The 24375-nt window shown below is 40.9% G+C and overlaps 1 long non-coding RNA gene across 3 annotated transcripts in view; it reads right to left on the bottom strand.

Annotated features, from left to right (window-relative positions):
- LOC123806113 overlaps positions 1 to 24375 on the bottom strand; it is a 56226-nt gene that overhangs the window by 25077 nt on the left and 6774 nt on the right. For 2 of the 3 annotated variants that reach the window (XR_006783427.1, XR_006783431.1), the window contains exons 2-3: positions 13503 to 13563; positions 5895 to 6022 (exon numbers count right to left, since the gene is read on the bottom strand). This is a non-coding gene — a long non-coding RNA (uncharacterized LOC123806113). Of the gene's footprint in view, positions 1 to 5894; positions 6023 to 13502; positions 13564 to 23615; positions 23709 to 24375 lie in introns of all 3 variants that reach the window. The other variant, XR_006783440.1, reaches the window with a different exon arrangement.

The following is a 24375-nucleotide window of genomic DNA, read 5'->3' as shown; positions in this document are numbered from 1 at the left end:
AGGCTTGAGCTATCAGGACCAGCCGTAGCAAAAATATTTGGGTGTGTGGGTTCAGGCACAGTCGCTCTGCAGGTGGCTGGGGCTGGGGCAGAAGGGTGCTGAGTGCACACGGGGGCCAGCGTCCTCTGTTAGCAGTGGGCTCTAACAAAACTGCAGAAAGGGCTGTTACCTAGAAGTCGGGAGACAGTGTTCCGCTGGGCCTCTGGCACTGGTAAGCTATGTCACTTAAGATTCTTCACTTCAGAATGACTTATCTCTACATCTGCAAAATGATGGTGTGAATCCAGATGGTTTTAGTTTGCACTTACAAAGAAAATGATGAATACAGGGTGGGGCAAAGTAGGTGTACAATTGTTTGTATGAAAAATAATACAGTGATTAATAAATAATAATATAAGAATAAACTCTGTTTTATGTACTCATAACTGTAAACCTACTTTTGCCCTACCCTGTATAAGGCACTGAAGTAAGCCTTCTTTTATTTAATCCTCATAACCAACCTTGTATGAAAAACAAGGCAGACAGAGGACAAGTGACTTGTCCAAGGTCACATGGCTAGTAATTTACCAGTGGATCTCTACCTCCCTCCTGACTTCAATGACCATTGCTGAGGGTCCAGAGGTAGACTGTGTCCCAATTAAGGCTTAGGTTAATTTAGATTCTTGCTACTCAGAGTCCGTGGACAAACAGCATGGGCGTTGCCTGTGGTCTTTTTGGAAATTCAGAATCTCACATTCCAGGTTTTTAAATCTGAACCTGCTGAATCAGATACCAAGGTGACACGAGAGTTTGAGAGGGGCTGATCTAAGGCTGCCCGAAGGCCAGCCGAACTGAAACCACCAACCACCGTGAGGGATTTCTCTTTCCTGTCACCTCTGGTAAGCTCTGAGAGCCTCAGACGGGGAGCCAGGAGAGGGCTGCTGCTGCCTCCCTCCTTAAGTCAGTTCTGAGCCATTTGCCCAGTGCAAGGATCTATGTTTCATCTTTTAATTTCTTACCTGAGCCACAGGCTCCTGACTCTGCTCTACTTCCAAAAGAAAGCTTCGAGTGGCCAGAAGAGATCTTTGTGGGCTGACTACAGAGGGGTAGGCCATTACAAACAGATTAATGGATGTGTGGGATGGAATTCTCCAGGGTCCTACTGCAGGCAGGAGAAATGGTTATTCTAACTTTCCCACTGGCTTCTCTCTTTTATTTAACAATGACTCTACACAAAAGCATTCCACGAAAACATAATTGGATTTCTAACTCTATTTGTTCAAAACTCACTTAACATTATAATGGCCCTAGTTATATTGTTTGTATCAACTCATCAGTAGGAAAGTACCTATTTCTGAATAAATATCTAGATTTTTGTGCATACATCTAGCATTACCAAAGCAGGAAGGGAAAAAGAAGCCAGAAATAGAAATCCATTAATAAAAACAGATCCCACAGATGTCTTGCTGGGCTAGATTTAAATGTGCCAGGTAAATTCAGGTTTGTGCCACCTGAATGCTATTTTTATCTTACCTATGTATGCATTTGCTTACTGTTTAATCACTGTGGTACTTTGGGAAAATGGGTTACTGAAGAAGGAGAATATATAGCCTGTTGTATTCAGGACTGCAATGTCAATTTAACTCAATCTAAAATAAATTAAACATATAATTTAATCTCACAGTGATTACTCCTTCCTCACAATGGAGGCTGCAACAGAATCCCATTTCCTGAAAATGCTAGAGGTGCCCCTTTCACAGTTTTAGGGCAAAAGCAGAGAGAGAGAGAGAGAGAGAGAGAGAGAGAGAGAGAATTCCTAAGGATTTCTGCATTTCCATTATGTATGTTGGATAAAATTTTCTTTTTTATCTTTTCAGATATATAATTACAATGGCTTTTTTCCATTTTTTTCCTTTTTTGTTCTTGCCCCTGGACAAGGAAGAGGCCACTACTCAACATCTGAAACGAAGCAGAATTTACTGTTCTGCTAAGTAAGGGGCACCCATGTCCCTAAACCACAGTCTCTCTGGGAGCCGGTGGCTGCTCTTACATGGGGTTGGGGACAGCATGGCACTCAGAGATTGGTGGCCTCTTTGAAGCAGAAGTGTCCGGGGATTAGCTAACCTGCTGCCATGGAAAGTCTTACTGAAGTGTAGCTGCTGCTGATTGGCTGGCTTTTAGGAGGGTGGTTAGCAATTCAAAGTTGTTATTAACTGATTGGGAAGGGTTTAAAACCCAATCTGGTAGTTAATCATTACAGTAATTACAGGCCGTCATTCTTTCTTTTTTGAATTGGGAGTATCAATTTTTTTTTTATGCTCACCTCCTGCTCCCATGTGCCACTTTGGGCAGCCTGTGTACTCATCGTGGCATGAAACATCATATTTATGAGTCCATTCATTCTTAAGGTGACCAAATCTCAGCCCTACACCCGAGAGTAAAATATTAAATACTCTACCCCTCCATGGGCCCTTTTCCAGAAGCAGCTTTGTTCAAGCCTCATGACATTCTTTGCCATGGAGATCAGATTAAGGCCTTAGGCTGCATTCTAGAAGTCGCTAACCAACAAGCAGGTTTGCCCTTTGACATAAATGAATGTCAGAGAAGAATCCTATTTGCCAACCCTGCTTTCAAAGAGCTCTGTGAATTGAACTGTCCTCCGTCATTCTTTCAGGCTTCTCCTTTCCAATAACCCAGCTGAGGAACAAGAGTTCCAGGGTGATTTCTGAGAAAACTTAATGGGTTGCACATTGAGGACCTAACTGCAGTGGCTGAGGGAAAAAAGCCTGAGCTCTACCCTATGGAACAGATCTGTTCCTGAAAAGGGACACAGTAGTAAGTGGATTAAGAGCAGGCAGATAAAGGGATTCAAAGGCTCGCTGGTGTCTTTTACCAGCTGTCTGACACTGAGCAATTCACTTAACCTCTCTGAGACTCAGTTTCTTCAGTTTTAAAATAAGGATAAAGCATAGTACTTGTCTCAGGGGATTATTGCAAGGAATAAATGACAGGAACACATAAGACACTTAAGACGGTACCTGGTAGATAGTAAGTGCTCAAAATCTTGGTTATATCATGATCTATTTTTCTCTGTAAAGAAATCTGGTGGTAGAGTGAGATAAGGCCTGATCTGAGAGTCAGTAGCCTCGGGTGTGAATATGGCTAATATTAGTAGCCATGTAGCCAAGGGTTAGCCACTAAACATAATTTTCTTATTTACAAAATAAGAAAGCTTGCTTTGCTTGCACAGTTGAAGTTAATATTTACTAACTTTGTAGTGCTGTTCAAACCATCTCCCTAGGACCTCAATTTTCTTACCTGCAAAGCGGTGCTAACAGCTGTTCAGTCTAACAAATAGAGTGGCTGTGAGTATTGGATGAAATAATACACATGAAATGGTAAAGAATTGCAGGTAGTCCTCATTACCCAAGGATAGTTGATATTAAAAATATTAAAAGAGAAATCACTTTAAACAAGAACAAAAATTTCACAATAACTGGTTAAAATATTGCTTAAATTTTATTGTTAAATATGAAATGTATAAAAATAATATAGTATTTATCTTACATTTACCAGAATCTTATATAATACTTTTAATTATTTGATAATTTAAAAAATCAGAAAACGAATCAAATGTTTTTTTGGGCTTAACTTGACAGAACATTTTAAGACGTCCCCTTTAGTTCATATTTGACATTTGCTTCACAAATATTGAATGAGTCACTTTTTGCAAAAATATTAAAAAACTTTATCTGTTCTCCCAAGGGCCTCTTTTAATCCTCTGATATTTAAATTACTCTCTTTTGAAGCTCAATTGTGTTCTGGTCCAAATTGGATGAAAGCCTGCATCTTTTGCAGGATATGCAATTTCACTTCAGTTGCAACAATCTGCATTGGATTTGCATTGTGTTATTGACCACCTGGGAGTGTCCCACAAAGATCTCCACACCACGTGTGAAGATAGGCACTGGCATAAACGGGAAGTTATGATTAAATGGAAACTAATTATAAAAGTTGTCACTTCATTAGTGAATCTTGTTCTGCCCTGAGAATTTTGCTTCCTCACCCAATCCTGGAACTGCAGAGAGGTAGTTAGTGAGTCCCCCTACTCTCATTAAAACTGTATATGGTTTGGCATCAAATTCTTAAGAATTAGACTGAATCCTTGGATAGGAGACACTATTTTAAGACATCCTTTGATGTTTTTCAAGTAAAATGAAAACCCTACCTAATCCTTGACTTAATCTTACTTTCATAAATCTGGATTTCCAGGGATCACACTCTCTTAGAGCAGGGTACATCCACATTTCTTTGATGAGTTGGGGGTCAAATGTTGCCTCATTTTTCTCTCTGCAGGCAAGGGGCCACGTTCAAGGTCATTTTGAAGTAAGCCCAGGTAGGGCAGGCAAAGAAATAGGTTCCCCACTTGCAGAGAGAGTGAATTCCTATGTGGGGCACCTCTCTTGTTTCCTGCAGCCCCGATTAATATAGGTCTGCAGAGGTCTTTCTTCCCAGTCCTCAGCAGATGAGAAGAGTTGATGATTAAAGACATAAGCAGGCCAGGAAAGAACAACCCTTCTCTTCCTGAGCACCTTCCATAATTCATAACACCCCCTGACATGTCCGGAAGGGAAGTGTCTGATGTTTATCATGATCACAAAAGCCACCCTTTCCCCATCTTGAAATAAACTCCACATTTCTATCCTGTGGGATTAGCAGTGAATACAGCTGAGATCAAACAGGATTTCATGGTGCTTTTGTTAGATTTCCTAAACAGGCAGCTGTGGGCAGAAAATTAAACAAACAACAGGGCTTTTCAGGGGATCCCTAAATGATCATGTAGTAGCAATTTTCAACCTTTCTCATCTCATGGCACACATAAATTACTAAAATTATGTGGCTCACCATAAAAATGTATCTTTTGCTGATGTGACAAAAATAGGTATAGTTTTGATTTATTCACACTGGACAGCTACTGTTGTGTTGGCTGTTGTCATTTTTTTTAATCTGACAATCTAAGGGAAAAGAGGTCAGTGCTCTCGACTAAATAGTCAAGTATTGCATGTTTTAAAAATTCTTGCAGCACACTGGTTGAAAATCATGAATGTAGTGTCATCATTGACCATGTTGTTCCTCGTTCTGCAGCCAGACCTTGTTATGACAAGAAGCTTGAGCTCAGGGATTAGGGAGAATTTTTGAATGCGCTTTGTTCTCTTTTTCCTCCCAAAATAGACAGTGGGTGGGAAGGGGAGGCAGAGAGAACGGGGTGGGGTTGGAGGGGGGTGAAGAGAGAGAGGGAGAGAGAGGGAGAGACTGGAGAGACTGCTCTGCTGCCTGGAGAGGAAAGGAAGCACCATACCGCAGAAACTCTGCCAGGCCTAGGCCTGCGAAGCTCACGCACACAGTCCACAAAGACTCAGGCCAAATGTCGGCAATCTCAAAGCCCCATTTCACCACATCTTAAGACAGCTCTAAATCCTTATAGCTTCTCATTTAGGAGACGGAAGAGAAATACCCTTGGGAAATCCCCTTTGAAGCCCTAAGCTCTAATGTTTAAAATCTGTTAGCAAACCACATATTTCTATGCTCTCACTAGGGCAATTGGTTTCTCTCCAGATAAATCACGGGCCTGCTGAGCATTTCACTGAGAGATCTTTGGGTCTCTTTTAAACACTTCAAAAAGCCCAGCCTCAGGAAAGTTGGCCCAAGACTGCCTCCTACAGTCTACAATTCTGTTTGTAAAAATCCCGTGGGACTGGTTTGCCTGGAGGGTTGATTTAGGAACATTGTGCAACCCTGGCATTGCAAAAGAGTGTCAGGTGGTGGCCAGGGTCTAGGGACATCCGAAGTCACGCTTGGCAGATGAGCAGAGAGAGAGAAGTGGAGCCTCCATGAGGGCATCAGATGCCTCTTACCTGTGGTGGTTGGCACCTTAGCCATCCAGGGCCTCCTGAGCTCCATGGGAAGAAAGAGGAGAAATGCAGCTCATAACCTCAGCAGAGTCTGAGTGAACCTCGGATGTATAGGCCATGTTGCTCTATGTCTGAAAAATAATGATTCAATGAGAAAGGCCAGTCAGAGGAGGAAAAGAAGTACCATACCTTTCAAGGATCTGCTATGTACTGGCTTAGCGGGACCCAGAGGGCACAGATGTCATGATCCTGCCCCATAGGTGCGTGCAGTCTAGTTGGGGAGATAAAATGAAGACACTTAAAGTTAGAAGGAACAATTCTCTGAGGAAAGTAGTCTATACTAACTGAAAGTTTAGCCTCTGGAATCTGATTTCTTGACACTAATCCTGCCTCCCTCAATTTACTAGCTGTGTAACCTGAGGAAAGCTGCTGAACTGTCAGGAAGCTCAGTTTCCTCTTCCTCAAATGTGTGTATCGGAGTGCCCGCCTCACAAGGAGGGAGTGAAGGTCCAACGAGCCATTCCCATGAAATACTTCGCCCATAAAAGGTTCTCAATAAATATTAACTGTGGGAATTATCCACTATTCAAAAATGGAATGTAATTCAGCTCCAAAAGAGTGTGGTGTGGCCTAAGAATAACTAATATTTTAGAGAAACAGGAAATAAAGTCAATTTAAGGTGGGTTTGGAAAAAATAGGTTGAGATTAAATTAGCAGTAGAAAGGGGCAAAAATCATTTCAGACATGCAAAAACTGTGAGAGAAGGCGCAGGCACTGGTATTCCTGTCCCCAGGCCAGTTTGGACATCAGGCTGCCCAGAGTAGAGGTGTGGTGAGCATGCAAGGAATTCAGGTTAGTTTACAAGGGAAGGACCTGAAAACTGGACTGAAGTGGATCCAGCTGGATATGATAGAGAGGAGTGAGAAGTTGAGCGTGAGATCTCCACACAGGAGAGGATGGGGCAAAGGCGGAGTTTCAGGAAGACTGAAGGGGCAAGGATTGCAGGATACCAGGAAGTGGAGAGGCGGAGGCAGGCCGACCAGCTGCGGAGACCTCGCAGTGATCTGGGGGTGTGACAACTGGGGTCTAAAGTAGGATGGAGGACGGATTAGAAAAACATGTACAGAAAACCTGAAATGAGACTTAATGACACTCATGGGCACTACATATGCAAGGCAGAATATGAAAGCTTGAACCACAAGTTTGTTCAGATATGTTGGCTAAAAGGAACGGAAATGCATTCAAGTTAAGTCAAGTAATTAAAGAGTTGTATGCAGCATGGAACTCAAGAAAAACTAAACAAACAAAAGGAGGCCTTGGGGAGGCGGTAACCGGAGTCTTTTATAACCCAAATGGCTCTGGTAGATGGTATGTTTTGTTCTAATGCTCCACCATTAACAGGTTTAATTTTGCTCCATGTATCTGTCTGCATCTCAGTTCTCTCACTCCTGGCTAACTCCCTCACCTGTATATACACACACATATATATGTACACACATATATGTATGTGTATTTGTGTGTATATATATATTCATATTTTATTACCTATAGTGTAATGAGGATAATATTTAAAAATATTAACCTAATATGTTTTATTTCCCCTCTCAATTCATATTCTTCATAGACTTCTGCCTCTGCAACACAGCCATGAGCCCCCTGTCCTATGAGAAAATAACAGGTTTGAAAACCAGGCTGGGATGAAAGAGAGGATTTTCTAAATTCCTTTAGCACTTTAGGAACTAACCTGGAAGGGTCAGATCATAGAATTCCTCCCAGGGTAGGGAGATGACATCTTTTGCATCTAATACTATGGCTAAGCCCCAAGGCTTGACTATGAATGGTGTCAGGATGATCTAATGCAGGTAAACTGATAGGAAACCTCACCCTTCTGTCCCATAGGACTGTGGTAGAAAGCAGGGAGGCTGAAGTGAAGGAAAGACACCCATTTTTCTCTTCCTGTTATCTCTTACCACCACCTTGAAGCCAAACTTGAAGGTCAGTGGGTAGCTTCAGGAGCACCTAGGTAATTTTGGGTACTAAATAGCTTGAGGACTCTGCTCCACTCCACACCTGAGACTGCAGAAGGCAGTCACTTCCCATGCTGCCTACCCTGTGAAGCTCTCTGGGAGAGCTTCATTGAAGCAAACCTGGTGGTGCCATTGGCAGAAGAGAGGAACTTCCTGATGGGGCTCCTGTAGGGCTCCAATGATGGGGATTTGTCAGCAAGGAAACTGAAACTTTGGGGAGCTCTATTTCTTAGCATGAATGTTCTGATGCTGCAGCAGATAAGGGCAGTCACAGCTCGATAGCAACAGCAACAGCGGCATGAGGCCACATGAGCCAGGGAGGGCCACCAGTCACTTTCCAACCTGAGAGGGACCACATCACAAGTGATACAACCGGCCAACACAGCTGTGAGATCCAGCAGGTCCAGCTGGAGGGTCACTGCTGGAGATTAGAGGAGATTAATGATGTCAAAAGCCTTTTGGGCTTCTTTTTCTTCAGAGCCACAGGGTCACTTAGGTCCCACTTGCTCCAAAGACTCAGATGCCATATTGAAAAAAGGGAAACAAAATTCTCAAACATGGATTAATACCTAAAGAAATGTTAAAATTATTACTTCAAGCTAAGAACTGGACTAAAATGTTTTGTTTCATTTTGCTTCGTTCCTTTTGTTACCCAGTGGATGAGGCTCATAATGCAAAATAAAGGAGTTTAAATCCAACGAGGGAGCTATATTCTCTCTTCACAGTAGAATTGTAGTTTAAATACATTTATAACCCTACCACTAGAGTGTCTGCTTGCTCATAGTTTCCACTCCATCAAAACTTTCACTTCAAAATGGTCCATTGCCCTGGCTGGGTAGCTCAGTTGGTTAGAGCATCACCCTGATACACCAAGGTTGCAGGTTTGAGCCCTTGTCAGGGCACATAGGGGAATCAACCAATAAATGCATAAATGTGTGGAAAAACAAATCAATGTTTCTCTCCCTTCCCCAATTAAAAAAAAATTGTCCATCATGAGTTTCCAGACAACTTTTCCATTGCTCTCCAAATAATTACTAACAGTTTCATTTTTCATTGTTAAGTGCTTCATTTGCACACAATTTCTTAGTTCAAGGATGCCCCAGTCAGAGAAACAACTTGGCTTAGATTGTCCTTTTTGAGCCAGGTTGTCTGGACTGAGAGCTGACCTTTAGGTTAGGAAATGAGAGAGAGAGCCGTAATTAGGAGAAGTTCCAGGAAAGCATTTGAGGTAGATAAATCAATAGAAACAGTTAATTCTCTACTATTTCACCTATGCTTAAAGTCATAACAAAAGGAGAATTGGGAAAAGTGCCCAGTAAAGGTATAAAAATGTTCTACCTTAACATATTCCTTTCTCTGTGTTTCTCCTTAATTGTGTCTGAGTTTCTCCCCTGCCAGGTAAAGCTTAGGGAGTTCTGTAAGTTTCACTTCCTTTTCCCATAAGGGGGACCAGGTGTCAGTCAACTCTTTCCTATGCAGAATTTTATTTATATATTCTAGCTCTCAAATGTTACAGTTAATGCAATGTTGGCATTATATATTTTAAGTAAAATATGATTTTTCAAAGAATTGAGATATATTGAAAGAGATAAATTAAAATCACACTACATACTATTTTTGTTTGAAGATTCAGAAGATAGTTCAGTATTTTCAGTTTCTTTGGGTTATAATTAGGAAAATCAGTTATCATTGTTCTTTATATGTGCATCTAAGAGTCTTTTGTTTGAGTCTAAGTCAGCTTATAATTCTATTTTATGTTGCATTTATTCCAAGTTTCATTTCATCGAAAAGTGACTTTGAGGTATTCTGTGATGTAGCTCCTACCTCATAACCATCTTTGTCAAGAATTCCACAAGTTCACGCAGCAGGGGTGTTGAGGTTCATTTAAGGGGAACCCAGCTGAAAAGCCCATTTCAGGTGATCTACACTTTAGCACAAGTGTGTGCCAGGTGAGCCATGGAAAAACCCCATGAGGGCCTAGAGTGTTTTTGGAAATACTGATTTACTCATACTGAGTAAATACTGATTTATTCATTGTGTGGCTGCTGATTTACTCATTCATCTAACATCAGCATAAGTTAAAACCTGCCCTTTCTCACATTTTCATGTCAATGACAAGAGGACCGTGCTGATATAAGGATTTGGTAGCTGACATCAGTGTTAAACCTGGGTTTACCCAAGGCCAAACCAGGAGACCAACGAACAGGAGAAGGCCCAGGAGGTCTTTTTTTTCTAATTCAGTGCCACTCCTTAGTGTCATATGTGAAAATAACATTCACTGCTATATCAGCTGTAATTGTTGAAAAATAGATTAAGATAGAGCCAAATTATACATAAATGTACCTTTAATTATATTTACAGGCAAGGGACAGTTTATTGTTTTTATCCAATGCCCCTGTGGCTCAGTCATTATTTTTATTTAACAAATATGCAGTGAATTTACTATATGCCAGGCTCTATAAACTGCTGTGGTACAAATCTTCTCAGCCAGTGTTCCTCTCACCTCGGCCCTAGTTTATTACAGTACTTGCTTATTTGGTGGCGTTTTTACTCCCAGGACAGTTAAAAATCTGAAGAGAAATGAGACATATAGGCTGAATAGTCTAGAACTGCATTGAGTCCAGAGTAGGAGAAGGGTGTGGCCTCTGAGAACCCATAACCAGCTGTGTAACCAGAGATGGATTAAGGGAGAGGTTGCTGGGACTCATCCCCAAGCACCCAATTGTGAAGGGGCGCTAAGCATTACCATACATGAAATGAGAAAGAATACAGGTTTCTGCAAGAACTCTTCTCATGGATTACACTGTATGTGGTTAGAAGGAATACTTGAACCAGAAGGGTGGACTGGGATGGGGCAATGTGAGACTGATTGCCCATTGGGCTGGCTTTGGTAACCATGAATGTTAAAACATATTTCGTGTTGTTATTCCTCCATGTCAAGGTTATTTAAATACTTGTTTGACTTAGAGAGATGCTATGTGCTATGTGCTATGTGCAGGGAGAAACAGAGGGCAGATATGTGGGGAGCCTTCATTTCTTAGCAGCAGAGAGTGACTGTTCAGCTTTTCTTTTTATTTTAAGGGGTGATACACTAGTGAGTCTTTTTCCCAACTGTGAACAACAGGTGCATGCAAGTCATCATGAGGGGAAAACAGACTGGAGCGATCAGACTTTCTTCTGCTCTGCGGGAAGCAGGGCCATAGGCACTTTAACTGAATGAGGCCTTTGGGATCTAAGACCATTGCGAAGATCTTAGTCTGCAGTAGAATAGTCACCAGCTTTCATTTGGAACCCTAACATGAACTGAGTAATATTACTCAGGGAGGAGAAGTTTTAGATATTTTCCTTTAATTTTTTTATGATGATATATTAGAATTTATACATATTTGTTTAAATCCTATGGACTGTTTTCCCTTGGAAGCAACTTGGTCAAAATGACTCTTATGTGATATGATTTATTTGGATCCAAAAGCCCCATTGCAATGTAAAATAAAAGTCCCTTTGGCTCTAAGGTTCTTCCTTCACAGTGGTGATTTATTTTTTTCAAATTCTAAAAGTTATCTCTTTGATTCTCTCATTCTATTCTTCATTAGTTTTTTCCTGAGTGGAGAAGTGGAAGTGTTGAGAATTATAGGCAACAATGGAAAGTAGGGGGTTTTATGCCTTGTTCCACATACAGACATTTAGCAGAGAGTGTTTAGCTAAAGAGATTCATGAGCAATGAATAAACACTTTTGTACCCTGAGGTTTTCCATGGGCACATGCTGACATAGAACATCTCTGGGACATATTATTTTCCCATTTTGTTACTTTTAAGAACTTGTGAGAGTCATTAGCAACTCTTTGCTAAAAGCATAAAGGCAAAGACTTTTAGCCAAGACTAAGAAGAATGACTTCTGGCCAAGATGGAGGTATATGTAGAAATGCTTTGCTTCCTTGCACAACCCAAAGAAGGACAACAACTAATTTGAAAACAATACACAATCAGAAATGCCAGAAAATCAAACTGCATGAAACTCTGACAACCAAGGAGTTAAAGAAACATTTGTCCAGACTGGTAGGAGGGGAGAAGATGGACAGTCAGGCAGAGAGGACCCGTGGCAAGGCAGTGGACTGTGCTGGCTTTGCAGGGCTGGCTGAACAGGCAACTAAAGACTCAAAACCTCTAGCTGTAAAATACTGTGGGAGTCATGAAGGTGGGAGAAATTCCCAGTCTCACAGAAAAGTTTGTTGGGAAGTGGGGCTAAGGTGGAGTGAACAAGCTGCATTGTTCCTTCTCTTATCCCTCCCCCACAGACAGCACCACATGCAGCAAAGAGGGTTGCCCCACTCTGGAGAATACCTAAGGCTCCACCCTCTTACAACATAACAGGTGCACCAAGGTAAAGAAATATGGCCCAAATGAAAGAACAGATCAAAGCTCCAGAAAAACAGCTAAGCGATGAGGAAATAGACAACCTATCTGATGGAGAATTCAAAGCACTGGTAATCAGGATGCTCACAGAAATGGTTGAGTATTGTTGCAAAATAGAGGAAAAAGTGGAGGCTATGAAAAGCGAAATAAAGAAAAATACACAGGGAACCAACTGTGAAGGGAAGGAAACCAGGACTCAAATCAACAATTAGGAACAAAAAGAAGAAATAAACATCAAACTACAACAGAATGAAGAAACAAGAATTCAAAAAAATGAGAAGAAACTTAGGAACCTATGGGAAACTTTAAGCACTTCTCTAGAAGAAGAAGAGGAAGAGCAAGAAACTGAAAATATATTTGGAGTCCCAAAGAAATTGGACCCAATGAAGCACACACCAAGGCACATCATCATTAAATTACCCAAAATTAAAGATAAGGAGAGAATCTTAAAGGCAGCAAGAGAAAAGGAGACAATTACTTACAAAGAAGCTCCCATAAGACTATCAGCTGATTTCTCAAAAGAAGCCTTACAGGCAAGAAGGGGCTGAAAAGAAGTATTTGAAGTCATAAAAGGCAAGGACCGCCATCTAAGACTACTCTGTCCAGCAAAGGTATCCTTTAGAATGGAAGGGCAGATAAAATGCTTCCCAGATAAGGTAAAGTTAAAGTAGTTCATCAATTCCAAGCCCTTATTATATAAAATGTTAAAGGGACTTATCTAAGAAATAGAAGAAGATAAAAAATTATGAACAGTAAAATGATACAAACTCATTACCATCAACAACTAAGCCTAAAAAAACAAAAACTAAGCAAACAACTAGAACAGTAACAGAATCAGAGGAATGGAGATAACATGGAGGGTTATCAGTGGAGAGGGGGAGGAGGAGACTGAGGGGGAAAGGTGCAAGGAATAAGAAGCATAAATGCTCGGCATAAAATAGTGGGAGGTTAAGAATAGTATAGGAAACAGGGAAACCAAAGAACTTATATGTACAACCCATGGACATGAACTAAGAATTAGGGGAATGCTAGAGGGTGGGGGTTATGTGGTGGAAGGGGGATAAAGTGGAGACAAAAATTGGGACAACTGTAATAGCATAATCAATAAAATACACTTAAAAAAGGACTGAGAAGTAAACAATGTGGCTCCAATTTGTGTACATGGATTACCTGGCTTAGTTTCCTTCTTTTTCTTTTTTTCCCACATAGTACCTGATCCTGTGCTTGTTCCCTGAAAAGGTAAAAGATGAAAAACCACATTAACTCCAACTGCAAAATTCCAATCTTTAAAAGAGATCTAAGGATAAGAAGCATCTGGAATTTACTGAGTGAACAAATTGAACAGAAGTTCTATTATTCAAGGAATGTTTAAATATGGGTTTCAATTTGCTGTTACCATTTGAATATGAATGTGAAATGGAGTGGCACACAGAAGCAGATAATATAACAGGCTGTGAACTATTAAAATTGATTTGGGACACTCTGTATGTGTGTGTGTGTGTGTGTGTGTGTGTGTGTAATATCTTTCATTTTATAGCAACCTAATTTGTTTAATTTAACTTTTTCTCTTACAGAACTTATAAACCCAGGGGGCTTTTTATACTTCATGATTAAATCAACCTCAATGATCATTGAAAATTTCTAGTCAGATGCTGGGGAAGGAAGGGGTACCAGGGACAGAATCCAACACTGCTCTGGTGCTGAGAGCACACTGAGGAATGAATATCTGTTTTTCAGAATCCAAAATATCGAATAGAATAACTAAAATGAATTAACAAATTTTACCTGGAGAGAAGACAGTGATTACTACACCATATCGAGCTATCCACAGACAACATTTCACTGAGCCTCACAAACCAGAGAGTAGTGTGCTATCATTCCCTTCTCATGGGGGTGGTGAGCAGGTGTATTGAAATGTGGGTAGGTTGCCCAGCTGTCCTGGCACAAGCATCTCGTATCAACAAATCATGTGCTCTTTTTCCTAATCTACAAATTCTTCCAAAAAAATACCCTTCCACTCTGAAGTGGATAATTCATCTTCTAGCTACAAAAAATATTGGGATAGTGTTAAGGCTGCTAGATTTAGCAAATAAAAAAAATAGGACACCCTGTATAATGTCCCAGATATTATATGGGACATACTAAAAAATATTTGTTTATCCACAATTCACATTTAACTGATGTCCTGTATTTTATTTGACAACCCAGTGGTGTGTGGGGGAAGGTTATGGGCATTTGCCAAAAGTGAGGAACCTGAAGGAAAAAGCAGGTAAGAAATGAAAACTCAACAATGAGCGTAGGGTTCAATGAACAGTGTAAAATACATGCAACATAACATTTACCATCTTAATAATTTTTAAGTGTACAGTTCCACGGCATTAAGTACATTCACAATGTTGTTCAGCTATCACCACCATTCATCCCCAGAGCTTTTCTCATCTTGCAAAATTGAAACTCTGTACCCATTAAACACTAACTACCCATTCCCACCTCCTCTCAGTCCCTGGCAACCACCATTTTCATTCCTATCTCCAAGAGTTTGACTACTCTAGATATCCCAAGTAAATAAAATTATATAGCATTTGGCCTTTTCTGTCTGGCTTATTTCACTTATCCTAATATCCTAGGTCCCACCTACATTGTAGCATGTGTCAGAATTGTATTACATTTTAAGGCAGAATGATATGCCATTGTATGTATGCACCACGTTTTGTTTGTCCACTTATCTCTCAAGGTACATTCAGATAGCTTCTTTCCTTTGGCCACTGTGAATAGTGCTGCGATGAACAGGAGTTGGGCTCATGAATTTTACGTGACACTGTGCTGAGCTCTGTACAGAGGAAACACAGAAGTGGCTTCATGAAAGTTTCTATTTTAAAGTAATATCATATCTAGCCAACAAATATGGCACAACAACCAACAACTAGTTCTTTTACTTATTTAACATTTATTGAGAGCCATACTGTGCACTTGTATGTAGTTAAAAGTTTCGGGCTTGCCCAAACAGAAGGTCTGGCTTTTGCCTTTGACTTTTGGGAGGTCATCTCTGGATCTTCAGAAATTTATAAGAGTGCCTGTGCTTGAGATCTTTGGGTTGTATTGCAGAGTCCAACAATGTGGTGGGTGCTAGCCACACTCACGTAGCCCTAGGGCAGGGGAGTGCCACCCATATCAAGTCTTAGAATGGGGCTGGCCAGGCCAGAAAAATTAACATTGTGGCTTAGGGTCAGGATATAGCTGTTGACCTAGAGACTGGGATTACCAGTAACCATGTGGACAATCAATCAGTTAATCAACTCTGTATGGTAGAATCTGAATAAAACTCTGAATGCCAAGGACTGGGCCAGTTTCCCTGGTTAGCAGTACTCAGTGCATGTTGTCACACCTGGGTGCTGGGGCAGTAATTGTCCTGACTGCCCTGGGATAAAGCAGGAGCTCTGTGTTGGGCACTTCTCCTGGACTCTGCCCTAAGCACTCCTTCTTTTGGCTGATTTTAACCAGTATCAATTCCTTGTAATAAACTGTAAGTATAATAGCTTTCAGTAAGTTATCTTCTTCCTTGTAGTAAATTATCGAACCTGAGGTTTGTTTGGGAACCTCCTCATCTTGCAGTTGGTGTCAAAAGTAAAAGTAATTTTGGGGACCATATCTTATAACTTTATAGTTGTCCTAACTCCTTACGCCCAGGCATTGTATTAGGTGATGAGTATATGTTATGAAAGACAACATGGTTCCCACAAAGTGAGAGAAGGGAGAAGTCAGATTTCCAAGTGCTGAGGACAGAATGTTGGAAGGCAATGAGACACGAACTAGCTTGATGCATTTCAGAAACGCCAAGATGTTTGGCAAGGCTGGTTTTATTCTAGGCTGCCCATGTTTCTCTCTTGTTGAATGACATGTTCATCCATCCAGTTGGTTAAGCTAGAAATTTAGAAGTCATCCTTGACTTCTCTTTCTTTTTCTTAGCCTCACGACCTATCCATTGTCAAGTCCCATTAATTTTATCTTCTATATCTCTTAAGTGTACCTATACCTTCCCATCCCCTCCTCCACCACCACCCTGGTTCATGCTACCGTCAGCCTCCACCTGAATCACTGCAATAGCTCTCTTACTAGTACACCAGCTCCACCTCATCCCTGTCAAATTATTTTACACACTGCAGCCAGAGTGATTTTTTTTAAAACGCAAATCTGATTATGATGTCACTTTATCCACTCCACATACTCTTAATATCTTTCCGTCTTCTTCTCATCAATATGGCTTCCCTTCTCTCTACACCCTTGTTCTCCCCTCCAGCACTTAAGCCTTTGTCCTATGCCTAGTTGTTCATGGCCCCTAAAGTCAGCCTTTTATCCAAGCCTCTTGTACTTACTTTTGAAGTACGCCAATCCACAATAACTTCTTACTCTTCACCACTCATCAAAACTCCCATTTGTCTGAAATTCTTTTTTTTTAATCATTGTTCAAATACAGTTTTCTCCTTTTTACGAAATTCTTATCTCAACCAGATGTTAAGAGAAAGAATTTTGCTTTTCTGGTTAAAGACATCTATCATAAAGTGTAAATAGCTTATACACATTAATACATTAACTAAATACACATTATTAATACTTTAATGTGTGTTCTTTTGTTCAAGTACATCTCTGGGGGGCTGTATGTTTGTGCACACGCATGCACTCACAGGGACTCTCCACAAGATTTGTGTCCAGCCTGAGAGTCTGGGGAGCATGGTATTTAGTAGGGCAGGCTCGGGAATTAGTCTGCTACATTTCATGTGCAGATTTAGTCTCATATTGGCTATTTGACCTTATGCACACTACTTAGTATTTCCAAGTATGTATCAGTGTTTTCACTTACTACAATAGGTGTAATAAGATTTTTGTAGAGTGAAATGAGATGATGTATTTACCGGAGACAGCACTAAGTTGCCCGGTGAATGTTAGCTATTGTAATAGTTGATAATCAAGGCAGTCATTCCCCCAACCCACCTCTGCTCTGAATCTTAGAAAAAGCGGGACATGATTTGATACTTCTTCCTCAAAAGTTTCCTACTGACAAGAAGAGCATTGTTTTTTTCTATTTTTTGTCCATGGCTAGAGAGCAAAATTCCAAGAATGTGGCATCTCTGCATAAAGCAATTTGAAGGTTTGTGCTATGGACCAAATTGTGTCCCCCACACAACTGCCTGTTGAAGCCTTAACCTCCAATGTGATGGTATTTGGACATGAGGCCTTTGGGAGTTAAGCAGGGTTAGGCAAGGTCATGAGAGTGGGGCCACATGATTTGAGTGCCCTTATAAGAAGAAACACCCAAGAGCTGGCTCTCTTTCTGTCATGTGAGGGCAGAGCAAAAAGACAGTGCCTGCAACCTGGAAGAGGGTCCTCATCAGAACGTGACTGTGCTGGCACCTTGATCTCAGACTTCTAGCCTCCAGAACTGTGAGAAAATAAATGTCTGTTGTTTAAGCTGCTCTACTCTTTGGTATTTTGTTATGGTAGCCTGAACAGACTAACACCATTTTAGTGATAAGATGATCTTACAACTATCTCAGTACTGAATGTCTTTGCAGTGAACCAGTGGAAACTTACTAATACAGTTAAGACTTTATCCACTGACCTGTGATCTGGTTCACTATGTTAATTATAGTCACAGGCTACAACTCCAGTCAGAGGTCCTTTAGGTGAATCACAAAAATTGTTCTCTGAACTGGTAAGAACTTAGGAATCATTTCATTCACCTTCCCTTGTGGCAGAATAAGTCACCGAGGCCCACAGTGGTTAAAGAGTTTATCAGGAGACACACAACTGGAGGCCAGACTCTCACCCTCTGAACCCAGTGTTCTCTCTACCCAATGCTTCCCTGCATGTCATCAGTCACAGGGAGGCCCTGGTGGAGCTGCTGAGGTGAGTTACCCAAACCACAGCTCCTAGGAAGAGTGCAGATTTCCTTTCCTAAGGCATCTTCATGTGCATGTGAGAAAACATTGTGCAGCAGTGTTGAATTTTGATTTGCACTCTAACTGAGAGATGCAAAGAAATGGTGGCTTATTTGTTTTCTGGAGGTATCTAAACTTCCTTCTAAGTTCCCCAGTCCCCAGTGTGGGGGGTGGGGGAGGAGTGGTGGGGCTAGGACAGTGACTAGTGACACATTTGCCAACAAATGCTATCACTGTCTCTTCCACTTAAGCACCCTGTTCTAGATTGTTTGATCTATCTAGGATTGGTCTTTTAGGTTATCCACGCTCCTCTTTCTTGAGATGGCCTTGAGTCTATGTGTGCAAGTTTGTGTGCTGTCTGGTCCTTGGTGGCTGTCCACTGCATTTGCGCCTGGACCTGCATCACCTTTGGGTACACAGATGAGGTATTTAGGCCCTATCCCAGGGATTGTCTAGTCCATCAGTTCTCTCAGGAGCTCCTGTCTCTTCACAGAGGCATGTGGGAACTTTTGGATTGGGGATGGTCACACTATGGCCCTCAGGCAAAGCCTGTTTTTGTAAGTAAAGTGTCATTGAAACATGGCCGTGCCCATGCATTTACACATGAACTATGAACTGTCATGCTCCAACTTCAGTACTGAGCAGCTGTGGTCAAGACTGCCTGGTCCACACTGTCAAAGACCCATTCATTGTCTGGCTCTTTGGAGAAAACATTGTGCCTACTGCTCTGGACCATTGTTGTTTAATAGAACTTCCTGCAAAGATGGAAATGTTGTATGCCTGTGCCTTTCACTACCATAGCCACCAGCACTTGAAATGTGGCTAGACCAAGGAACCAAATTTTAAATTTTATTTAATTCTGATAACTGTAGATTTTAATTTAAATAGCCTATGTGTCTAGTAGATACCACATTGGACAGTGCAGCTGTAGATGCCCTGAACAGGCCTTTCTCTGGCCACTTCCCTTGGCTTCTACATTTTTGCTTCTGGGGCACATGTTCACATTTGAGGTTTTTAACCTAGGATATGCAGTTTTCCTCAGGCCATGAAGAGAAATGTGCGATTTCTGATGTTCTGGATTCTCCCATATCTATCATCTGTTTGCTACTCAGCACCACCCACTGTACCCCAGATTTTGGCACAGGCTACAAAGAGGAAACTGTAACATTCTCTCATAGTCCATTGGTCCTGGGAGAGGAGGAGTTCCGTCTGTTCATGTTTGTCTGGGACTTCCCTTATATTCTTATATTAGGCACTATATTCTTATCTCCCTGCGGTCACATCTGTCCTTTTTCCTTCCCAGGACCACCAGATGGATGAGGTGCAGAGACAGAAAGTGGCTTAACTATAAGGGAAGGTCATCATGCTGACATTCCAAAATACCATTCTGGATAGGACTGCTACATTAACTTGATCTATATGAGTTTATAAGTTTCTCTTGGTCAGATTCATCACCCATTTGTGGAGTACCTAATTCTTCCCAGGCCCTCAGTCCATTATTAGAAAGAACTGAAGCTGCTTTTTTCCTCTTTTCTTTCCTTTTCCCCCACCCCCAAGCTGACATAACTTCACAATCATCCTTTTGAATATGCTTCAGCAGTTTTAGAGGAAATACTTGCAATATAAGCATAGTCTTCCCGTGAATAGTTTACAGTTTTCTGAACTGTCACCTTTTCTGGAAGGCCTTTCTGGATCACCTACTTAGAACCACATCCTTGCCCACCTGTGACTGCACCTCCTATCTTCTTCTCGCTTCACTGTTCTCCACAGCACTTACCATCTGTCAAACCCTGTGATTACCTGATTAACTCATTTCCTGTCTTCCCCTTCAGAATAGAGGCTACGTGAGAGCAGGAACTCTCTGGTTTACAGCTGTATTTGTACTACACCCAATAGTGCCTGACAGAGGAAAGTACACAAAATTTTGAATGAATAAAAACACTGGGATTATCTATCATAGTATAACTTTGATGTTAAAAACAAACAAAAGTCCTTCCCTACCAGGGTGATGATAAAGTCTGAAAGAGATAAAGGCTACATAGAGCATCCATCTTTGCTGGGGATAGTGAGGGCAAATGTTATAAAGAAACATGGACTTCCAGTCAGGATGGAGGTGCAGGTAGACACACTTCGCCTCCTTGCACAACTGTAGAAAGAATTACAACCAGATCTCAAAACAAATAACACCCAGACTGTCAAAAGATTGAGCTGATCGGAGTCCGACAACCAAGGACTTAAAGGAGCCACGTTCATCCAGACAGGTAAGAGAGCTGAGTTGTGGAGGCAGGGCAGAGAGACAGTGGGACACCAACAAGCAGCAGCAGTGGCAGCAGAATGGACAGTCTTACATTCATGTGTGGTAGATAAAAATTGGGGGGGATACCCTAGGAGCAAGAGATCATGGCCCCAGGCCAGACTGCACAGCCCAGGATTCCAGCACTGGGAAGATAAACCCCCATTACATCTGGCTGTAAAAACAAGTTGGTGTTAGGGCAATGAAAGAAACTGCTGGTTATTTGCTGATTAAAGGGCCCACATGAACTTAGAACATACGCAAACCCCAGGGGAGCAGCTGGAGGAGTGCTGATAGTATACAGGAAGTGGGTGAAGTGACTGGAAACAGGGTGAACACCAGGTGGCTCTTCAGAGGCCAGGCAGTGGCATTGTCCTCTCTCCAGCCCCCTCCCCCACAAGTGGAGCCATGGAGCAGTGAAGCAAAGTGCCCCACCCTGGCATTTACCTAAGGCTCTGCCCCACAAAATTTACAAGTGCCTTTGCTACAAAGGCCATGCTACTAAGACAGGAAGTAAAAGCAGCTCTACCTGATACACAGAAGCAAAACAAGGAGGCTGCCAAATTGAGGAGGCAAAGAAATATGGCCCTAATGAAAGAACAAAACCAAACCCCAGAAAAAGAACTAAACAAAATAGAGATAGCCAATCTATCACATACAGAGTTCAAAATATTGGTGATCAGGATGCTCAGATGACTCAATGAGTATGGCCACAAAATAAAGGAAGAAATGAAGGATACACTAAGTGAAATAAAAATCTACAGGCAACCAACAGTGAAAGGAAGGAAGCTGGGATTCAAATCAATGATTTGGAACAAAAGGAGGCAATAAACATTCAACCAGAACAGAATGAAGAAACAAGAACTCAAAAAAATGAGGAGAGGTGTAGGAACCTCTGGGACAACTTTAAACATGCCAATACCCAAATCACAGGGGTGCCAGAAGGAGAAGAGGAAAAGCAAGAAATTGTAAAGTTATTTGAAAAAATAATGAAAGAAAAATTCCTTCATTTGACAAAGGAAATAGGCATACAAGTCCAGGAAGCATGGAGAGTCCAAAACAAGTTGGACCCAAAGAGTAATATGCCAAGACACATCATAATTAAAGTGCCAAAGGTTAAAGATAAAGAGATGATGTTAAAAGAAGCAGCAAGAGAAAAGCAGAGAGTTACTTACCTACAAAGGTGTTTCCATTAAGAAACGCCTAATTTCTCAAAAGACACTTTGCAGAAAACAAGGGACTGGCAAAAAGTATTCAAAGTGATGAAAAGCAAGGATTCACAACCAAGATTATTCTATCCAGCAAAGCTATCATTTAGAATGGAAGGGTAGATAAAGTGCTTCTCAGACAAGGTAAAGCTAAAGGAATTCATCATCACCAAGGCATTATTACATGAAATGTTAAAGGGACTTATTTAAGAAAAAGAAGATCAAAACTATGAACAATAAAATGACAACAAACTCACAACTACCAACAACTGAATCAAAAACAAAAAACAAAAAACCTAAGCAAACAACCAGAACAGGAACAGAATCATAAGTATGGAGAGCATTTTGGAGGGTCATGAGCTAGGGTAGGGTCAGAAGGGGAATAAGGGAGAAATGGTGCAAGGATTAAGAAGCATAAGTGGTAGGTACAAAATAGACAGGAGGATGTTAAGAACAGTACAAGAAAGGGAGAAGCCAAAGAACTTATACATACCACCCGTGGACAGGAACTAAAGAGGGTATTGCAGGAGGGAAGAGGGTATTGGGTGGGGGAGTTAAAAGGGGAAAGTAGGGACAACTGTAATAGCATAATCAATAAACTATACCTTTTAAAAATGAAATATGCCCTGGCTGGCATAGCTCAGTGGATTGAACGCGGGCTGCGAACCAAAGTGTTGCAGGTTCGATTCCCAGTCAGGGTACATGTCTGGGTTGCAGGCCATGACCCCCAGCAACCGCACATTGATGTTTCTCTCTCTCTCTCTTTTTCCCTCCCTTCCCTCTCCAAAAATAAATAAATAAAATCTTTTAAAAAAATGAAATATGGACTCCTTCCTGCATCATAGATTAAAAAACTAAAACTTCCAGAAGTGAAATGATGACCTATTATTGGAAGAGAAGATATGTAAACCCACACATCCTGTTGTCTGAATTCCAAGTTATTATCATACCCATTCTTTGTTTGGTTATAAATAGTATAATTCATATTAATTTCTGAAATTCCTTTATTTTCAGAAATTAAGTTTAATTAAAGTTTAATTAAAATTTTAATACTTATAAACTTCTGGAGATATCCTGCATTTTTTAATAGGGTGGTTAGGTTGTGGAAATTTCTTAAGTTTCTCTTTGAAATTAACTGGAATGTTTTTAAAATTATGTTTCACCTTAACAGTTTTAAGCTGCATTGTATCTCAAATTAGGCTTCTTTATTAAAAACCAAATGAGTGCTAGCAAATAAAATTTCTGAAGATTCATTTTAAATGAAATGTATAGAGAAGTATATCATATACCACACATATTCTTTATTAGAAAGGCATTACTACTATCATCATTATCAGCAATCCTGAGAAAACTTTTCATAAAGATTTTTTTCCCTCACCTTGCCAAGAGTGTGTAATTATTTAAAATTTGGAAATCACCTACCATTTAGTTTGATGAAAATAGTATAGATTCCTCATTCTGGTAAAGTGATAGGAACCTCTATAATATCATCACATGGAAAGTAATGGCTTTGACAATAAAGGAGACAGATAAAATAGGAATCTGTGGAATTATTTTTGTTGTAGTAATTTGTCATAGATTGTGAAGTGCTGATTTGGTTTTAAAAGGTTCTGGATGGGATTTTAAATGAGGGTGTACTTAGTATCATGGTACTTAACCTGGGGAGGAATGAGCTTTCACAAGCTCCTGGCTATTTTCCCGCCATAGAGAATTACCTGAACACATTTCTTCCAGCAATCTCCTGATTTTATGTAGATAAGAAAAGTCTGTGCAATACAAACAGCTCAAATCCAGTGCAAATTAATATTAAAGATAGCTTTATTAATATTAATAGCTTTATTATTACCTCTAATCTGTATTTTGTTTGAATCTGACAGAGATGACATAAGTAGATTGTTTAAGGATGACCTTTTATTTCTCAAAGCCTCGGTTTTCTCATCTGTGAAATGAAACAGATAGGTGGTCAGGGATCATAGATTCCAATGATCACAGAGACCTGGCATGTACTTGTGTGAAGACTACCGTAGGGACCAAGCTAACAGGGAGTTACTGAAGACTATGGGAAACCTGAATGTGTATGGCCTTTCTTCAAGCATCTAGATTCAAAATTTTAAAACTTTTTGCTGTCCATAGGGCCTGGGTTTGACCATCAGACCTTTGGCTGGCTGCCTCTGGAGTGAGTGATTGGTAAAGTACAAGAAGTCATGTTCCATGAAACTATAATCTTTTCTTTTAGGAAATGGCTTTTGCTGTCAGTCTGTGCAAGTGACTACCTTTTCTGCTTGCTCTATGAAAACAGAGCTGGGCCCTTTAGATAGTTTTCCCATGCCGGCTGGCACAAGGGAAGCTATGTTAATAAGTGGTGCTGGAGAGACATTGCAGGAGGAGGTTTGCTTCCTGATGCCCAGAGCCCTCTTGGTGGGCTCCTGCAGTGGGGCAGCCTCTCCCCTGTCCGGCTCCTATAGTGTCTGTGACTCCTCAAGCTTCTGTTCCTGCACTGCAGACAGCTTCTCCACAGTGCAGTGACTCCCTCAGTGCCCAGCTCTGCACTGTGGGTGATTTCTCAAGCATCTGGTTCCTGCAGCATGACCACCTCTCCAGTGTCC

This window comes from Phyllostomus hastatus, unplaced genomic scaffold (assembly GCF_019186645.2).
Source record: "Phyllostomus hastatus isolate PE091 unplaced genomic scaffold, TTU_PhHast_1.1 phas_contig_1, whole genome shotgun sequence".
NCBI classification, from domain to species: Eukaryota; Metazoa; Chordata; class Mammalia; order Chiroptera; family Phyllostomidae; genus Phyllostomus; species Phyllostomus hastatus.
Note: the sequence above shows the minus strand (reverse complement) of the source record. Positions and strands in the feature narration are given on the sequence as shown.